General features: G+C 27.2%; 1 protein-coding gene across 1 annotated transcript in view; it reads right to left on the bottom strand.

The window, feature by feature from the left end:
- LOC136979195 (semaphorin-1A-like) overlaps positions 1-19,606 on the bottom strand; it is a 264,778-nt gene extending 245,172 nt beyond the window's left edge. The window contains exon 1 of the mRNA XM_067275130.1: positions 19,345-19,606. The gene's annotated coding sequence lies outside the window, so the exon portion shown is untranslated. The remainder of the gene's footprint in view (positions 1-19,344) is intronic.
- Positions 19,607-20,525: the final 919 nt, after the last annotated feature.

Here is a 20,525-nt window from a genome sequence, read left to right as displayed (position 1 = left end):
GAGAGAGAAAGATCTTTATAGAAATTGCGCATGTTCTGTCAGCATCCGGTCATAAAGATGTTATTGCCTCGTCCATGTGATGACCAAACACCAACATTTCATTGAATGTGCTGTAAAATGACAATGAAACTATGCTGAGTCAGAACATTAAGTCCTCACTTCCGTTGGTATGTCGTAAGAAGAGAGAAACGGCTCGTTAGCATGATAAATATTACAAGACATCCGAAATTTAATTAATTTCCTCAAAAATGTAATTAATTGCATTTTAAAAATTCATTTAAAATTTTCGGTTTATTATAAAATTTCCTAATTTGTTATAAAAATTGAATTAAGACGCCTGTATATCGCGCTTTCCAGCAAAGCAGCCGAAGAATTTTTAAAACTTTCCAAGATGTAATTGAAATTTTAATGTAAATTAATTGCTTTATTAAGTTAATTTTTGTTAATAATTTTGTTAATAGTGTTAACATCATATCGAGCTCAATGATTCTTTATTATACTGATTAACACAACGATAATATACACCTGAAATGATGTTTCACGATATTCATCTTCTCTATTTTTCTTCAAATGAAATTTTTAATCATTGTCAAAATATATACTTTATTATCTAACAGGTAACACTATTATATAAGTATTTATCTTGACAATTTATCAATATTTACGAAAACAAAATCAAGAAGCATTTTCTATTATGATAAGTCATGATATCTCTTAATTAACTTCACGATAATAATAATTATTATCATACTAATAAACTGAAACTAATATCATAAATCTCTAATTCAATTAAATTTCTCCAATTTTGGGATCTAATCAATTCAGAATAATTATTAAATACAGACAAGAATAATAATGTAAACATCATATAAAAAAGATAAGATCAGAATGGATCCTAATGATAAATTTTTCTTACATCTTATCTCTTTTTTATTATTTATTTATCAAGATACCTCCCATAGCACGATAGAAGAGAATGATAATGTTCTAAACATAAAGAAGAGAATGATAATGTTCTAAACATAAACATTAATTTTATAAGCCAAATTCAAACGTAACAATTAAAGTAAAGTAGACAATTGTACATACAAAAATATAATAATAATTAATGTAATTTTTTCATATTATCTCTTAATGATGATCCATTCTCTAATGTACGATGTTACGTTCTAATTAAGATGATCCATATTCCTATCAGGATAATTCTCTGTATTTATAAGTGGATTGTGGTCATATAATAAACGTTTAATGAATATTACTAGATAAGATGAAGCAAGTAATTCAATATCGATCCATAATTCACTAATTACAATTCAAAATTATCATATCAACACAAATTTAATATACTAATAATTAATATATCCCTATTAATAAGCTATTATCAATAAACAAAACAATGTTAAATTTTTCCAGAAGATATAAATTTATTTACAGAAATTGTATAAAAAATTGCAATTTTTAAACTTATTTCTATGTTTTTTCCCTTTCTTTTGTTATCAAAATAATTCAATTTTTTTCTTATTTCTTTTCTTGTTAATGTTGTTTTTTTCTGTTTGTTTATGCAATTTTTGATTAATGTTTACTTTAAGAAAATCTTAATTTTTTATTATATTTATAACAAAATAAGAATTTTTATTATAATAAAATAATTATTACTTTATTATAAATGTAAAATTTTCAATTAATTTAGATATAACACGTTCCAGCTTTTTTGTTCGAGTAGTATAAAATTCTGCAACATTTTAAATAACATTTAAGCAAATTATAAGCTTAATTATAATTTTAAAAATTCGATTAATTTCAAATTTTAATGCAAAAAATTTAATTTTATAATATATATATATAATATAAATAAATTTTTTAATATTTCGAAACTAAATTATAATATTTTCTTATTGATATAAAAATTTTATGTACATTTTATGCTGATTGTAAACTTTTTAAATTTATAATTAAACTTGTAAATGTCATTAAAATATATACGAAAATGTATTTAATTTTCAAAGATTTTTAATGGCATCTCTCCTTAAATGTTCTTAATCCATGTAAAATTTGAAGATACCAGAAAAATTTTCTCAAAACGATTTTTTTATTAGCTTATATAATCAATTTTATATCATAAATAATAAAGAAAATCTTTCAAAATGAATAAAATGTTTATAAAATTCCTTCCATAACTCACTTTACCCAAAACAGAATTATCTTTAAAGCTTAAGGTTTAGTTAAAATTAATATGTTTTAAACGTTTTAAACACTTAAATGAATTTTAAAATATATAAAAAAAAATCTTTTACTAAAATTACTTTTCTGTTATATAAAATCTCGTTTAAATTCTTATCCTTTAAAACTTTTCTACTTTACAATAAATTCACATCTTATTATCACTTAAATTCTTTGATGTTAATCTTATAATTGCATCATAATAAGAAAAGAAAACAGAAGCAGGACATTCCTTTAATTTCACTAAATAGAAGCAAAGTAATTTGATCAGAACAAATATAAAACTAAAATGGAAGACAACAAAAGAGGAAAATATCAGATGAAGATGAGAGAATTTACTTTGTTAAAGCTTCGATTAATTTGCAGGATGCTTTTCCCCCTTTTTTTTCAAAACAGAAGTAGAAAGAAAAGTAAAGAAAAAGATGAGAAAGAAATCGAGTTAAAAAGAGATAAAAACATCCTTTTCTTTAATTTATACAGAAATAATTTTAAATTCGTGTTAGAAATTTGTGCTAACTAATTACAAACTTGCATTGAATGTGCCGGCTTGGAGGTGGAGATGTTTACATAAAATCTTTCATCTCCTCATCCACAAGCACGAAATATTTAACTAATATTTTCTTTAACAATGTTTAAAATGCTTATCTTAAACATAATTTTTTTTTTCTTTAATAAGTGTAGCATGCAATAAGTATTTAAAAAATTAAAATTATTCGCATGAATGTTTTTCCATGTTTTTTTTTACTTATTAAAGAGTTTTTATAATTTAATAATGATCTAACTCAACAATTATCCTAAAAGAGCGATAAGTTATATTTATAAGAAGTAAGAAAAAAGAACGAATTTATTAAGTACATATTCGTGTTCTTGAAGAGTCAAATTATATGAATTTTTTTTTTTAGATTCAGCAGCGTCGTTATTTTTGTATAAAAACCCTTTAAATATAATACTTAGAGTATAAAGTTTATTTTAAAAATCTGCATGATATCATTTTTCTTCTTAATAAAAATTCCGATAAAGTTTTTAGCTGAAAATGTTTGTTTAAAAATCCTTTAGAAAAGGATAGTGGATGGTGATTTTATAAAAGAAAAAAAATCAATAAAATTATCTTTTCTACGGTATGATGTTTCGTATAAAATTTTAATAAAATAGAATATAAAATAGTTCATTTTTAATGCCAATTTTTCCATAAATGAAGATGCGGAGCAATTTCTCTTTAACGCCGAGATAATCTTCCATCAACGGTAAATTATCGAGAAGAGAGGGAAATTATCTTAAAGTGATAAACAAACAAAAAGGGGGGATTATGTATGAATGTAAAAATCCCGCAATATTCGAACGATTTTGCCAGACTTTGCTTCAATAACCTAAGAAATTCTCTTCTACATGACTAAATCGAATTTCTGAAAATCTCGTTTCTTTTTCCGTATCTTTATTCCATTCCTGCATCGCTACAATCAAATTTCCAATCGACGGAATGGTTGTCCAGATTTTAAGGAAATAACTTTGACAGAAATATTATTTTTTTTTTCTCTTTCTCTTATTTTTTTTACTTTCTCCCTCTTAATCCAGTTGAAGACATCAAACGAATCTAATTCAGTTGAGGGCATAAAATGTGTAAATTTAATGTGTATATTCCACTGGATTGTCATCGTTAGGTTTTTCTATAAATTTGTCAAGAGTCGGTGACACAAAACTTGAAAATTATTCATACTACGTTATCGGTATCAATATCAACGTAGTGTACCTCCTACTCAAACTGAGAGTTTTCTCGATGAGAACCTGAAATTTTCTCAAGAATTATTCGTTTTTCTAGGCAAATATTCTTTTCTTTCACGTGGAAAAAGCATTTTTACGATGGAAATTAAATAATTCATACGTAAAAATATTAAGAAGTATATATATTATATTACGCTAACTTGAAGAAATGTTACTCCATTCTAATGGTTATATAAAAAATATACATTATTTATTGCGAAATTTGACTAAAAAATCGACAAAAATTATAGAAATTCGCCCCAAAATTAAGAAAAAAACTTATAAAATTGAGTAAACTTTTCTTGTGTTAATCAGTTTCTTCGCTTTTTTTTCGTTTGTCATCGTGGCCATAAGTTGCTTCCGTTAACTTCAAAATTCTCGCTCTCTCAGTCAAATTTTTAGCTTTAGAAATCCAATCATGCAGATAATTTTTTTATCATATTTTTACTGTACTTTCCCTTATCCATCTCAACACATTTTTCTTTGGAATTTAGTCCCAGTAGATCGTTCTTCCATGATATATATGATGCAGTATCCATCATCTCTTCCTTCAATGTGTCCAGTCGAGTGTCATTTTTAGCATCTCTACCTTATTGACTTTATAGCACATTCCTGTCAGTAAGTGATATAATCCTTTCGACAGGATATATTTTATAAATATAAATTAACCCTCTTATACTGGAGAATATTTTTAAATAATTTCTCTCCATTTATTAAATAAAGAAATTGAAATTTTTAAAAGACATAAATCGCAGAAAAATACTACAAAAGAAACAAATTTTCTGCACATTTTCTTTGAAATTTCTAATTTTTTTAAAGCATTTAATACATAAAAATCAGTTAGATTCATCATTTCAATAACGTGTAAAAAAGGAAAGAATCTTGTAACTGGAATTATTAAGTTCTTTTCAAACTGAAAGATAAATATTTTAGAAATCTATAAGGTAAAAACAACAAATAAAGCTTGAAATTTATCAAAAATTTTATAGAATTTGCCAAATATTTTAAAAAATTCATAAATCTAACACTTCAAAATTGTCTTACTTCTACTTGATGTATACAAAGCAAACTTTTTCTATATAAATTTGGGATTAAATAAAAATAATATAGAAGAAAATGCTGTAAATTATATTTATATATATAACATAGCAAACATTAATATAAAAGAAATCACTTTTATCCTGTTCTGTGTTGCCTTATATAAGAATATAACCTGTGATTATTGCTAAAGTAAGGTTGTTAAATTGAAAATGTTTTCTATCATCTAAGTTCGAAGTATAAGTAAAAAGCATTTAGAAGTAATTTTCTAAAAGAGAATTTTTTCACACAATTTTAACGATTGTGTTGTTTCTGTAGGAAAACATCTGTTTTACCCGTCTCGCTTTTTATTATTTCCTTTGCCAGAATTAGAAAAAAATATCCTTTTAAAAAAATGTTTAGTTGGATTAAATAGCGAAATAAATCGATTCTGTCAAAGAAAACACTTTGGCATTTACAAGGTATGATTCATGGCAAAGTTTCAGATGAAATTATTAAAAAGCAACATGGTTAATCCTAGGATATAAAAGTGGGTAGGAGACACGTCATAACTTTCTTCCCTCCTGTCAGTTCTCATTGGTATTATACATACAGAAGACCTTTTAAATACTATCCATACAAAGGATATTTATTGTATAAACACACCCTTTCTCCGCACAAACTTGGTTCAATCGATGAGTCAATGCCTCCTTGCAAATGAGTGAAACCTAATAGTGTAACCGGTACAGAAATGGCTTCTCTTAAAATGAAACCTATTCATTTATTTGGTTTCTTTTTTATTTCCGCTCAAATTATGTTTTGTGATATTATTCCTGTCAGTACTTTTTCGTGCATTGTTTTGTTGATCTGTTTTGTGACGAGCACCATCTCTTACCTTCGCGTGCTTCTCCCACCAAATTAGCATATTATCATGGCAAAATAATGCTATTTAATATTAATATGTTACAACAAAACACATTTTCAGCTTCCTATATTACCATATTTACTCCGCCTATATGTATATTTTCACCAAAACTTTGGGTTGTATTTAGATTTATATCAACACGACCGGATCCAATTTGGTGTAACTTGCACAAACATGTTAGCTTTTAGCGCAGTCACGATTCTCTAGAAAATTAGTTTGGTTCTGGAGCAATCTGTTACCTTCTTGCACCTGCTATAAAGTGCCTATTTTGTAATTTATGGTATACATCTTTTCGTTGGCGACATGTTCCAATAATCAGTGAAATTCTAACACAAACAGGCTCTTCACTGCATAACGCCACAAAGTTTTTATGAATTTTTCACAGAAAAACTCGATTTCTACTAAATTTTTATGTATTTTAATTATATAAAGAGTCGAAACAAACGAGTTATAATGTTCGAGAAATTTTTATAATTTAAGTAACTACTCGATCAAGCGTAACATCGCATCAGTCATCCCGACAACGAACAAATCATAGTTTTAAACTTGTCAAAGTCATTAAAACATATCTTTAATTTAATCATAATTAAGATATACAAGATGAAATAATTTGTGCTTAATGATAATTTCATAATCCATTATCGATTCACTTAACAATATCAGCTTAACCATTTAATTTCATAATCTCTACTAGAACTAATTGGATTGAATATATCTCGGTTTGGTTTTAAGAGAGACAGAGAGAGGACTCGACAAGCGAGAGTAATCCTTCAAGTTCTCGCTCATTAGTGTCAACAACGGCGACAAGTAACAACCTACATGGAAGCTTTAGTCGTATAGGTCTAACTATTAGATCTAATCGTTCCAACGGGTTGAACAGATAGATCATGAGCCTAACATTATCTTCCTCATTTTCTTTCTTCTCCTTACTCTAATAACCTCACCATCTACACAAAATCGAATTTCATAATTTTCCTTTGGACCTATAATTCAGAGGAGAATTTGGGGGATGCGCAGGGCCAAGCTGCACCCCTCTTCTAGGTTTTTTCCCCTCGAGTGAAGCCAGGTATCTCAGGTAGTAAGGAATTTTGTAAGGCATATTTCCTTTCTGTACCTCCTCTAAAGATTTCTGGATTCATAATTTCATAATGTTTATGTTTTATAACTAGTTTATATGGTGCTCCGCATTATCATTTAAATATTTGGAGGAAAATATTTAAATTATTTTATAAAAATCCTAACGAAATTTTTCCAAATAGAAAGTCCACTAGACTATACTCAGCAATATTTTCACTGTACAGTTCTTTGATAATGCCGTTCAATAAAAATTTATCGTGGCTCCGGTCCAAGTATCAAATTTCATAGATTTTTATTTACATGGCTTTACATATAAATTTTATTTAGTTCAGAATGCAGATTTTAAATGGTTTTTTACGGCTATATTTTTTATTTAATACCATAATGGAATTTTGAATTTGTTTTACGTGATCTTACGTAGATAATGGTTACATAAACTAATTTTATGTGACATTGTATACGTGTAATACATGGCTGTACGTGTATAATAAATCTATATACTGATTCACGTAAAAACTGTGTATGAAATATTGAAACAGCACATAAATTTTGCTACGTGTTTATTATTACGCATAGATTTTGCATTATTGCATACAAATAATTAATATATTCCTATATATATATATTAATGTAAATTTGATGACTTTACAGATATCTGTTTGATTTATAACTTCATAAAGTCATGTGCAGATGGTTCGCTGATACAAATTTTACATAATGTCATACGTAGCTTTATCAGTTCTGCATAGCATTATGTAAAATTCTATCAGCATTTATCTTAAGAACGATTTGCTAATTATAATTAAAAACTTTGTACAACAGGTTTAAAATTGATTACTGATAATAAAGCGACTAACTAAACTACAATCACTTTAAGTTTCCATCCACACTACATTTAAATCCTCTTTAATTAATCCTTATTAATTAGACTGCAATTTGAAAAAATGTAGTTCTATAAATTCCTCCTGTTGTTCGTTTGTTAGTCTGTCCTTCCTTAATTTCGAGAACGGAGTTAGATAGCTAACCGGCATGATTCCATTGTTATAAGGAAAAGTATGATGTACAGGGGCAAGACACTACTAATTTGAGATCGAGAGCATATATTTTAAATTAAATAAATAAAAAAATATGAAAAATATGTCATTTAAATATAAAATTTATTGACTTTATTAAATTGAATTATAATTAATTCGAAGGCAAAGAGGGGTTTTTTATAAAATTATATGCTTACGATAATCTGAAGAATAAGGGAAGTTGTAACTTTAATCGATAGAAAAAAAAGTAGAAAATAGTATAGATGAATGGGTTCTTTTATGCACCCATTCGTTCTCTGGAGTTATGTAAAGCGAAGCATGAAACATAAGAAGTTTCAGTCAGGTTTTATTGACAAAAAGGGATTTTCAAAACGTTCGACTTTCGTTAACGAGCTGCCTTTATCCTACTAAAGAATAAAAATGCAAAAATCGTAAAGTCGAAAGATCTATACGTGAGTTACTTATACAGTAAATTGTTATTCAATATATATCCATCACTTTTTTGATTTATATGCATTGTTTTTGTTACATTCGCTTCCTACTTTTTTAAACTTCTCTTACTTAAGTAAATGCAGATTTTTTTAAAAAAAAGACCACAAATATTTGTTTATTCCAGTAAATTGTTGGAGTTATGCTGATACAACTGGACAAATTGTTTTTTAGAGGAGGAAGAAAGGAAGACCTTAAAGAAATATGCCATATGCAAAATTTATAAGGTGATGGATACAATGAAAGATACAAGTGAATGGAAAACAAAAATCTAGTCAAGCGAGTGAAAAATCTACAGAAAGCAAAGCAAAAAAAAAGGGGGAGAAGAAAGTAAAGGATGTGATCTATTCAACACGTGAAGTACTGGATAAATAAGGTTAAAAAAAATGGTTGTTGTATATGATTAAAAATGAAAAATATTAAATTGTCGCCCGTATTTTTGTGTGTAAATATAACATTGTTCTCGCTTCTTTTCTATCGTCCACGTTACTCTATGATATATAACTACACGCAGCAATCTTTACAAAAGTAAAATATTATTAATTGTTAATCTTCTTATAAAAACTTCAATTATAATACTGTATATATTTATTTTTTGTTCAATTTAAGTTATAGTAAAACGTTCTTCAAATCAATACAGGTAAACTGAGATAAGAGCTTAAATGAAACAAGTAGCGCGATAAATCGCATTACAACTCGTGTAAACTATTACTAGATTAAAAAATTTAAGACCACGTTAAGCGGCTATCTTTTTCGATTTTTCTTGATGATAATGATACGGAACCAGAGAATGATATTGATGTAATTCTGTCGCGCGCGATGTAACATATCGATCGCGTCGCGTCGTGTCGCGATGCATCTACGACGCGCGCGATATATTTATAGATCAATATATTAAATCGCGTCGCAAATAAATCGCGACGCGACGAGATTAATAAATTTTATTTATTTACAATATTAAAAAAAATAATTAAAATAATTAGCTAAAAGAAAACTTAAATAAATAAAGTTTCAAAGGCTAATATTTTTGCATTAAAATACGTACTGTACAATTAATGAAATTTAATCAAAAAACAAAATTAAAATATAGTTTTTATTCTAATTTAATTATTTAAAAAGTAAATAAATACACATAAATTCTTGTTTACCAGTAAATATTTTAAAAAATATGTAAGGAAAATGCTTTATTTTATAGAAAAAATTACAACAGAGATTCAGCACTTGATTCACTTTTCCAAAATTTGATTCGCACTAAAATAAATGATAAATTATAAGAAATTAAAATAAATAATATTTAAAAAATGATCTTAATGAATTTATTTCAGGAAAAAGAGTACAAAATTTCACATAACTTAGCATTTAAAAATCATTAACTTAGCATTCAGTCGTTCATGGTGTTTGAAAGGAAGGAAAGTTGTCATCAGTTTTAGCGAAAGTCGTATTTGAAAATGAGAAAAATTCATTTAAAGATAGTAATAATAAGATATCAATTTTGAATAAATTCTTTTTTTTTACAGATATTAGAATAAAAGTTTGCAGTTTCGTGTAACCATGGAGACGGATGGATGCAGACAAACAAGTCGTGAAGGAAGTCGTAAATGGGATAGATGTTGATCATGTTTTTCACTAGTTGTACCAAAGGATCATTTCCTGTACATCTCACAATATTTGTAGATTCATCCAAGAAAAATTTCGTCTCCATTTTATTAAAATTCTTTGTTAAACTCTCTACAAATGAAATTTGCAAATAAATACCGGAGCCATTACTAACTGTAAATTCCATATTTTTTCTCTTCTTTTTTTCCCTTCATATTTAAAAAATTTTTCTGTAATAGAAACAAATTCAAATTGTTGTATTCTTTAATATGAGATGTATTAAATTTTTTTTTCCTTCTTCTTCTTCTTCTACTACTACTACATTTTAAATTACAAAGTTAGATAAGTCGAGAGATGAAGATAAAAATTGGAATTATAAAATTGTAGAAAGAAATATATTTTTATATATAACAAAGTTCAGATGATGAAGTTTTAATATGAAAAGAAAAAAAACAACACTCGAGATAAAGATATTGCAATATAGAAAATTGAAATTTAAGAATGAAAAGATAAAGTAGAAAGTTTATACTGAGTTTAGGAATGAAGAAAGAAAGAAAAAATACAATAAACAAAATTAAAGAACTAAACTTTGAACTTTAATTATAAAAAGAAAATAATAATTTATATATATAAACAAATTACAAAACTTTCTTTTACAATTCTTATAATTTATAAAAAAAAGAATTTAATTTAAAAATACCTTATAATAAAGTTAAATAATTATAGAACATTGTAAAATTAAAGAAATAGTTTTCGAAAGAAAGAGTATAGATGGATATTGTACAGTAAAATAATTATTGTTACTCGCGAGAGCAGAAAAAAATCTCTTTTATTTTTTTTCTGTTTTTTGTTATTTCAAGTGAAAATATCCTTGCTATTGTTTTTATTCGTTGCCAGACTGTTTTCACTATTTCATCAAAGTCAGAAAGAAAACACAAATATATATATTGATATCGGTCAGAAGGGTGTTTGAAAATCTACTTCTTAGATAATCTTTGCGAGAAAGATATTAGTTTTTGAAGAGAACTCGAAAATTCTTTTTCTCCCCCCCTTTTTTTTAGAAGAAAATAACAATTTTTTGCTTTCTTTTCTAAGATATCGTCGGATATGTTTTATTCGTAAGGTTATGACTGATGTTGTTGGATATATTCCCCTGTATATCTTACTATATCTATGTACAGTACATCTATGGAAACTGATCTTCTTTGTCATAAATGATGAATGGTTTCCTTTGTTTTGTCTGATCCCTTCTACTTTTATGATATTTGTATAATATGAAGAGGTAAAGTGTCTAAATGTGAAGCATGACCCTAAAGTGTTTTGATTGTAAAGTTTAAAATATTGATATTTATTTATCTATTTATTAATTTTTCTCAAATAAAAATTCGTGCTATATAATTTATAAATTGATTAATAAAATATAATAATATATATATATATTTTTCCGGCGAAAACTGTTATAAAATGAGATTAAAAAAATGAAATTACTTACTCGTCTCTTACTAGATTAAAAAATATTTATCTTCTTAGCTATAAAATAGATTTTTCGGTTATAGTTTTTGTAGAATTTTTCTTGGGATAAAAATTAAATAGATATTTGAGATGAGTGAGTGAAATAAAAACTGACGAATGTAAAAATTGATGTACAAAAATTTAATCTTCAAGCTCAACTTCCCTTCTGACAACAACAAAGAATCAGTACACGTCACTTCTCTAACTGCAGACGTCACTTCCGCCAAGACTCTAATTTAGCTAAAAGCTCGAGACGCAACTCGGGTCTCCATTCACCTTTTTTTTTCCTTTCTTTCTTTCTCTCCCTTCTACTTCTCCCGTTGCCAGGACGATCTAACAAATCGCTGCTTTGCATGGCACTCGCCCTTCACTCCACCCACCCACACCCGGACTCCTCCGGCCCACCCACTAAGGTCACGTGACGCCGATAGTGATCGATCGGTTCACGTGACCTTAGCTATAGATTTTCTATTCTTTCTTCCGGAAGGATCAATTATTTTGGGGTGGTCGGAACCAAAGTAATTCGAACGAAGGAAAGAAAAAATTTAAATCTCGTTTCCATTTCGAAGTGCCGCCATCTGTTGATTAAAATGCGTTTTAACTCTTTAATTCCAGTGCTGTCTGCGTGATTACATTCTGTGTGATTTATGAGAAGCGTAAGCCACAACATCAGCAAATGGAACTAAATCACATCCAGAAAATAATCGTTTGAGAAAATTGTTATACTAAAAATATTGATAAGCTTTAGGGTGATGTTTCAGAAAGATAAAATGAATAAATTATTCAAATTTTAAATTATTATTTTTGTTTTTCTAAGCTTAGAATAAACAGATATAGCATTATTACAAAAACTTGTAATTTTTGAAAATAGATTAATGGTACTCTACGCTATTAATATAATATTCATTAATGTAAGAATTCTAAACCATTAGTTTACCCATAGATTTGACCATATCGTGCCAGTTATCTAATGATTTGAGGATCCTATACCAATGGCTTGTCTGAAAAGTCTATACTGCCCATTGGTATGAAAATACCACAATGGAAATTTCTTAGTGATATAAGTATGCTATTCATAGCATTAGATTTTACATAAGATAAGACTGGTATAAGATTCTCAAACAACCGAGTGGTAAATAAATAGTACAGGTTTCTCACCGATTGGATACACAATAGTTGAAGACCTATACTATGGCTAAATGGTTAGCAATTTCATAATATAAGTATGCTATAAATAGAATATCATTAAGAAATTGCTAACCATTTAGCCATGGTATAGGTTCTTCAACTATTGTGTATCCAATAGGCGAGAAGCCTGTACCATTGATTTGCCCCCAATTGTTTGAAAATCTCATACCATTAGTTTATTACCATTGGTTTAGACATTATGACATTAATTTAGCACCTATTAATTTGAGGATACTGTACTAAATGGTGTACTTCCACTTGTTTGAGGATCTTGTATTATTGATTAACAACCAACTGATTTGAGGATTCTAGTAGTTTGCTGTTACTACGATTTTTATTTTATGTAATTTGTTATCTTGGTGTGTATATATAATGCATTACTAAGTAAATTCTTGGTAAGAAAATCCTCCACAATCAAAAAATAACAAATATTACAAAGAAAAATCATACGTTTTATTGTTTTCTAGCAATAAATGAGCTTATTTAATGTAGATTTTTAAAAATTTCATTTGTTTAACTGATTTCTAACTTTACCGAAACGTTATTAAATAATTTACATCTTCTAAAGAAAAAAATACGTGTGTAATTAAGGAAAATGTAATTTAAAAACATAAAAATAAAGATTCGAATTCAGAAAATGTAAATGTCAAAGAGGAAAATAAAAAAAAAGAAAGAAATTCAAGTAAATTTTCCATTATTTAATCAATAAGAGGAATGAGATAATCAAATAAATCTATTTTAAATACAGAAAGCAAACTTAATCTGAAAGTTTTAAATAAAAATAGAAATAAATTGCATTCTTTGAAAATTCTTTTTAATGTACATAAACCGTTGCACATAAGTGAAAATTATCGAGATTTCATCTTATAAAAGTTTTAAAACTTCAAACAGAATAATGTATTCGCATAGAAATGATTTATAGTTATTTTTCTTATTCTAGCTTTAAATACTTCAAGTAAGAAAAAGAAATCTAACTTTAAGAAATACTTTTTTCTTTCTTTTTTTTTTATAAATCCTCTTTCACAGAAGGACAGAATTCAATTGTGTCGTACAGAATGCTTCTAGCAATGAAGTATATTTTTCAGGAATAATTTTTTTTTTGTTGGATAAAAGCCAAATAAAAAATAAATTTAATTCGAACAAATTTTAGAAATATTTAAAAATTCTCGTAAATTTCTAAAACTATTCGCTACGTTTTAATTTTTTCAAGAATTTTATCATTTTTTTTGGAATAATATTTATAATTCGCAAGTTTAAATGTTATAACTAAGCATTAATGTAATTTAACTAATCTAATTTTATTATTATATATTTATATATATATATTTTAACGTTTAAAAAAAATATATGTTTTAAATTTACTGGAAGATATCTGCTTATGATTATTCATGCAGATATTTTATTAATTAAAGTGAGATTTAAATTAAAGAAGATCAAAAGCATTCTTGTGAATAGATGTGTACACGGTGGATGTTAATCAGTTGTTTTGTATGTTCTAAGTACACTCGTGACTATAAATCACAAATTAACTTCTGAACAATGCTTAATTATAAAATTGCCATTTAGTCGTATCTTAGGGATACAATAAAATAAAAATTCAATTTTTATAATGTTTAACTGACTTTTATGCTACTCTATAGTTCTCTTATCACACAACAGTATCTGAAATTCTAGCAAGAGTCTAACTTATAAATATTACAAATTATATCACATTCCTTCAAAAATATTGACATAAGATCTTCAATTTTAATAATACGAAATTTAAATCAAGTTAGAATTCAAAAATTTGACATTTTGACATCAATATTTTTCCTACTGTACACCTTTTAAACACGTTATAAGTAGCATAAGGCCAATACTATCGCTACTTTAATCGCTTCATTTAATTTGTTAAAGTGTTAATAAAAGTATTATACTTTAGTTTATACATTTATTTAAGTATTATATAATTTTTTTAAAAATTAAAATTAATCTTTCCGTATAAAAAATGTAGAAAAAAATTAAGATAAAAACAGGAATAAACATTTTTTTCTCTTATTAATTCTTCGAGCTTAGAAGAGAATTCGAGAATAAATAATTACATTAAACAACAACAAGAAGAACAAAATTGATATGATTTATAATTTATATAAAAGTTTTACATGTTTAGTAATGTTTTTTTCTATTAGCTATTTACTCTTACATTATATATAACAATTACAAACACAATTTATGAATTTTTATAAGTCCCTCAAGTAACGTAAACGTATTTATGTCAAGAAAAGAATCTTATGCTATAAAGAAGCCCATTAAATTTACACAATATCCCTAAGTAAGAGAAGGAGTTAGAAGGTGAATGACTCTGTAAAAGAATTACAACAATCCATAGACTTACAATTGGAAATGTTTTTATAAGTACAACAAATCTACTGTCTTTATCAATGAGTTTGATCTCGGTTTAACGAATTGTATATCATTATTTCAAATAATACATTTTTTTAAAAATTTTCTAAAGTGTGATCTTGTTATGTTTTCTTTTATATAAAATTGATTGCCGCTCCGCTTGAAAATATTGGATTTGGAGCTTCTTCCATAGATCAATACCTCTTCGCATCAATCAAGGTGTAATCATTTCTTCCACATTTCATCTGCACATGTCAATATTCGCAAATTTTATTTCTTTGTTGTCGAAAAATTGTCATCTTTTACACTCTAAACCAAAATTATCAACTGTAATCATGGTGATATTTTAGATTCCCCTTCAATCCTCCTGAAGACACTAAACTCAACGTCTTTTACATTATTAATAGAGTTTGAGATAATTTTAATGGAAGTCTTGCTCTGCTTCTATCGATACAATTTTAAAATTTAAATTTGAATCTACTAAAATATTAATATTTTCTTAGAAATTCTTATACAGGAAAGATTATTATAACTTATTTTAAATCCTAATATATCCTTTAATTTAGAATTTATCGTGGTTACATTATTAAATATAGAATAGTTCCGGTTTTTAATTTTTAAAATTGTTTGCCTAAAGCTAAGTTTGTATATGTGTGTGTGTGTTGTATATATATATATATATATATATATATATATATAATATATATACATATGTGAAGAATTGACCTTTAAAAATTTTAAAGTTACACACGGTTTAATTATCTTCTTCCTTTTAATTTGTAATTTATCTAATGATAAATGAGAAAAGTCGGATTATTTAAAACCTTCTCGAAACTTAAACATCCACTTGTATCTTAGAAACTCCTGTAAATGTTAAATTTCGAAGTGGGTTTATAATTAGTGCCATCAATTTAGATAACTATATACATATCTTTCCACTTAAGTTAAAGTGATACACTCTAAGACATTCCTAATGAGATAGAGCAAGGTAAACGAACTCAAACATTGACCATCTTAAACAGAAAGAAGCATTCTCTTCGTCTGTAAAGATCTTCTTCGTTAATCCAGGTTGCTACTTTTAAGAATCTGATTATTTTTCCCCAAACAGTAAAGAAGTGTTGTACCTACTACATTTGATCTGGCAGAGTATCTTGTTCTTCTTTTTTTAAAGGGAAGTTACGTAATGATATTTCAAATGGTAAGAAAAATGAATCGACTTCAAATTCATCCAAAGACTTTAGTTGAAGGAGGAATAAGTCACAGTACATAACACACTCGATTTTACGAAACTGCATCGGGAATATAAGGATGTCATCCTCCATCTGTTTCATGTCTCCAGTCATGTACCGATCGGCATTATGGTTCTCTCGGGAACCATTTCTGACATTCTGTCTACATAAGATTCTACGATGTTTTTACGACTTCTAAGGCAGCAGAATCACTTCATGGATCATGCAGCTGGCGACAGAATTAACTCTTTTCGTGTTCCTAATCCTTATTTCGTATTTGGCAAGGTACGAGGTAGGGTTTTTTTTATCTCATTTTTTTCCTACTCTTTAAATTCTTTACACGATTTACTGCCGAACTTTTAAATTAAAAATAAATTAAATTAAATTCGAATTTAATTGAAAAGATATAATTTAAAATAAAATATAAATATATATTTTCGAAATAAATATAAATAAAAAAATGTTAAATAAATTCGAATCTTACTATTAATTGAATTAATTAATCACATTACATACATTTAATTTTATATTATTAGTAAGATAAGCTTTAGTAAAGAATTTATAATTGATTTTAATTTCGGTTCCTGTATATTAAGGAAACGTATAATTCTTGCTTTACATTAAATATAATTTTAAGATAAATTCTACGTTTAAAACTTCCGATTACCTCTTTGTTAAGTACTTATATATTAAAACTTACGTTAAATTTAATATAAAATGCGGCTTTTTTGTAATTATAAGTATTTAAAATTAAATTTTATGTAAAAATTTTTGTAAATATTTCACGAAATTTCTTTATATTGAAATATTTAAGACTTGTTATTAATGCTAAGTACAACCTTAATAATACTTTTTATCTATTTTTATTTAAGAAAACCTACTCTTATTTATGATATAAACATAACTTTTAAGAAAAATAAATAAAATAAAATTTTGTAAAGATAATATTTTATTAAAAAAATAAATAAAATGTCTTTGAAAATATCGAGTAAAATTAAATAGCGTTAGAGAAGAGAGGAAGAAAAAACATTCTCATTTAAAAAAAAAACTATCGAAGACTTGAGGGACAATATCCCTAACAAGATTGAATGACTCCCCTACCAGACGAGATTAAATGTCACGTGATGTTTGCAACTACGTGGTGTGCTCCAGTCGGCGAAATTTATTAACTGGTGGGTGGGTTAAGCACACACACAACACAGCTTGCTACGATATCCGTCTGGCTATTGTGATTGTATGGAAATGCCGCGTAGAGAAAGGTCGCCAGGTCATTCAACCAAATTGTTCCTCACTTTCGAAATATTCAAAGCAGATTTAAATTCCCAAATCACACATAAGTTTCATTTATTAATCAAATTGTAAAGAGAAAAAAAATAAGTAAATAAATAAAAGAATGAAAAGTTCAATTTGAATAGAATAGAACGAATAAACATTACGATAAAACGAATTCAAGAAAATTGTGTCATTCCGATAGTCTCTTAGTTTCGAAACTATAAAAGGTCGTTTCTGGACAGTTATGACTTCGTATTTACTGTAGAAATCGAAGAGCTTTGCTCTCTCTCTCTCATACCATTACTACATATCGAATGAATAGTACACGTTCTTCTTATACATAATGAATAATTTAACCATCTACATAAATTTAATGTTATTTTTTTTTAACTTTAAACATTATAAATCATTAAATTATTGTAATAAAGTCTAAGGGTACGTGTATTAAAATATTCCAATGATACAGTATAAATAGATAATAGCGCAATAATAAAACTTCCTATTTATAATTAAACTTTTGAATAATTTATAATGCAGTCATTATTAAATGTATATTAATGATAATTTATATATTTTGAATTTCTTTTTAAATTAATATTTCATGAGATGCTGATATATATATATATATATATATATATATTGCAAGTATAAGTATAAGTACTGTACCTATGGATAAATAAAGTAAGTCGTTCGAATAACTTTAAAAATTTTATAATGAAGATTTTTTTTATGATTTTTCGAACGACGACGGGTTATGATAGTAATATAAATATTTAGAAAAACGAAATTTTCACATCGTACACATCCCATTACCATCTGCACAAGCCAATCACGATTTCGTCAAGTAGAAGTACGTGTCCGGATTTAACGTTTCCCAATTTCACTTCTGGAGTTTTAAAATTCGAGTCTCGTTTTCGTTTTTCCTTATTTCTTTCCGACAATAGTAGAAGTATGACTTTCATCATCCCTCCCCATCTTTACTATATATATAAGTTTTCCCCTTCTTCCTCCTCCTCCTCCTCTTCTTCTTCCTCCCTCTCTTACGATTATTCAAGCTAGCATCAAATAGATTTCATTTCTAGCGACATTTATAAACCGTTGATAGATTTTTAAAAGTTCAAAATAACAATAATAAAATCTAATTTTAATAAATTACTTTATATATATATATATTTATTTTACAGTAAATAAGTTTTAAAATCAATTAGCGGCGCGCCTCGTCGATTCTTAAATGTATACAAAACTATGTCTTGCTGCTAGAATAGGACAATTTACTAACGACCATCAGCCCGCTACATAAATTTTTAAAATAAATCACGGAAACAATTTAATCGATTGAAAACAAACGATTTAAATCCATTAATGGAGCAATTTGTTTTTAAATATTAACATTCTAGCTCGAAAATAACTAAATTTTACATTATTATATTCTTTATAAGATAAAACTGAAACGAAATTACTTTTTTTTTAAATAAATAAAATTATACACAAGTTAATACGCTTTAAAACATTTATTTAACGTTTTAAAGCTTTATACATCTCCCGTATCATTAATTATTAGGCACCTTGCAGACTGTACAACTTAATAGGCCAATTATGCAACGGTAACATAAATGAATCCTATAAATCAACGAAATTAACTTACCTTCGATTGTAGGCAGTGTCGACGTCCTCCAAAATCTGGTTTTCACGCCAACTCGCTCCCTGTCTTTCTCCCTTTGCTTCTGCAACTGTCCTCTGCACTGTTCTCACGCAAGTATATGTAACTACGATGCCGAGTGTGCAAAAGTTAGAAACGGTTGCACGCTAAACGAAGGTTGTATGAGAGTGTGTGTGTGTGTGTGTGGTCCGCAATGTGTAGACACACTGATATATAACACAGTCTCGCCACCCAGAAACCTTCTCTCGTATGGCTGCTAGGGCTGTCAGTTGTGTGTTCTAGTCGATGGGATGTAGTACAGTATGGGCATGCGCGCTGCAAACACGCCGTCGGTAGAAAAGTGATCAGTGGGAGCACAGACAGCTTGGGTTTTGTTGTTTCTCCCTTCACACCTTGCACAAAGTGGTGCCGCTCCTAATTGAACCAATAATTCAAATAAATGTCGACGATATACAAATGAATTAGTTTCGTTACGTTTCGTTCTCCATTAATTAATTTCGTTTCATATTTTTAATATTTTTAACCATCATTTCTTCTCAAATATATATATAAATTTATATATAAGTACTAAAAAGTTACATTTTATAACATAATTTTAACGATTACGATATGCATAAGTCTATATTTAATTTTTAATGCTTCTAAAACGTAATTTGCGAAATAAATTAAGTTGAAAAAGTTAAAGACGTTAATAAAAATTATAATTTTTTTTTCCTCTCTTATATTCTTGCGTATTTTCTCCCCCTGTCTTCTTTTTCATGCTGAAGTTATAGTACCCATGCCAATTGCTAGAATATAGCTCGTTATCCAAGAAGGAAACTAGCAACGTTTATACAGAAGACCTAATGAGTTGCTAACAACGATTAGCTTGCTTTCCTGGTTTCTATACATCATAAAGGAAACATTGACAGGATGAGAAATGAAACGATCCTTGTCCTTCTAACTAGCTACCGAGCAGTCAAAAGTTATCACTTTTCAACTACTTGTATTTTGTTTTATTACAGTGTTATCGTTTTTCTAAAGCTTTACGAAACTTTTACTAGATTTTTCGACACTCGTAATCTTCAAATTTATGACTCGACTTAAAAGCATTTAATATTTTTATTTCTTTCTAATTATCGCATATGTAATAGAGAAATAATGATAATGTTCTTGAACTCTTTGTC

This window comes from Centruroides vittatus, unplaced genomic scaffold (assembly GCF_030686945.1).
Source record: "Centruroides vittatus isolate TY-2023 unplaced genomic scaffold, ASM3068694v2 contig_595, whole genome shotgun sequence".
In the NCBI taxonomy this organism is placed as follows: domain Eukaryota; kingdom Metazoa; phylum Arthropoda; class Arachnida; order Scorpiones; family Buthidae; genus Centruroides; species Centruroides vittatus.
This window is presented reverse-complemented; position numbering and strand designations above follow the sequence as displayed.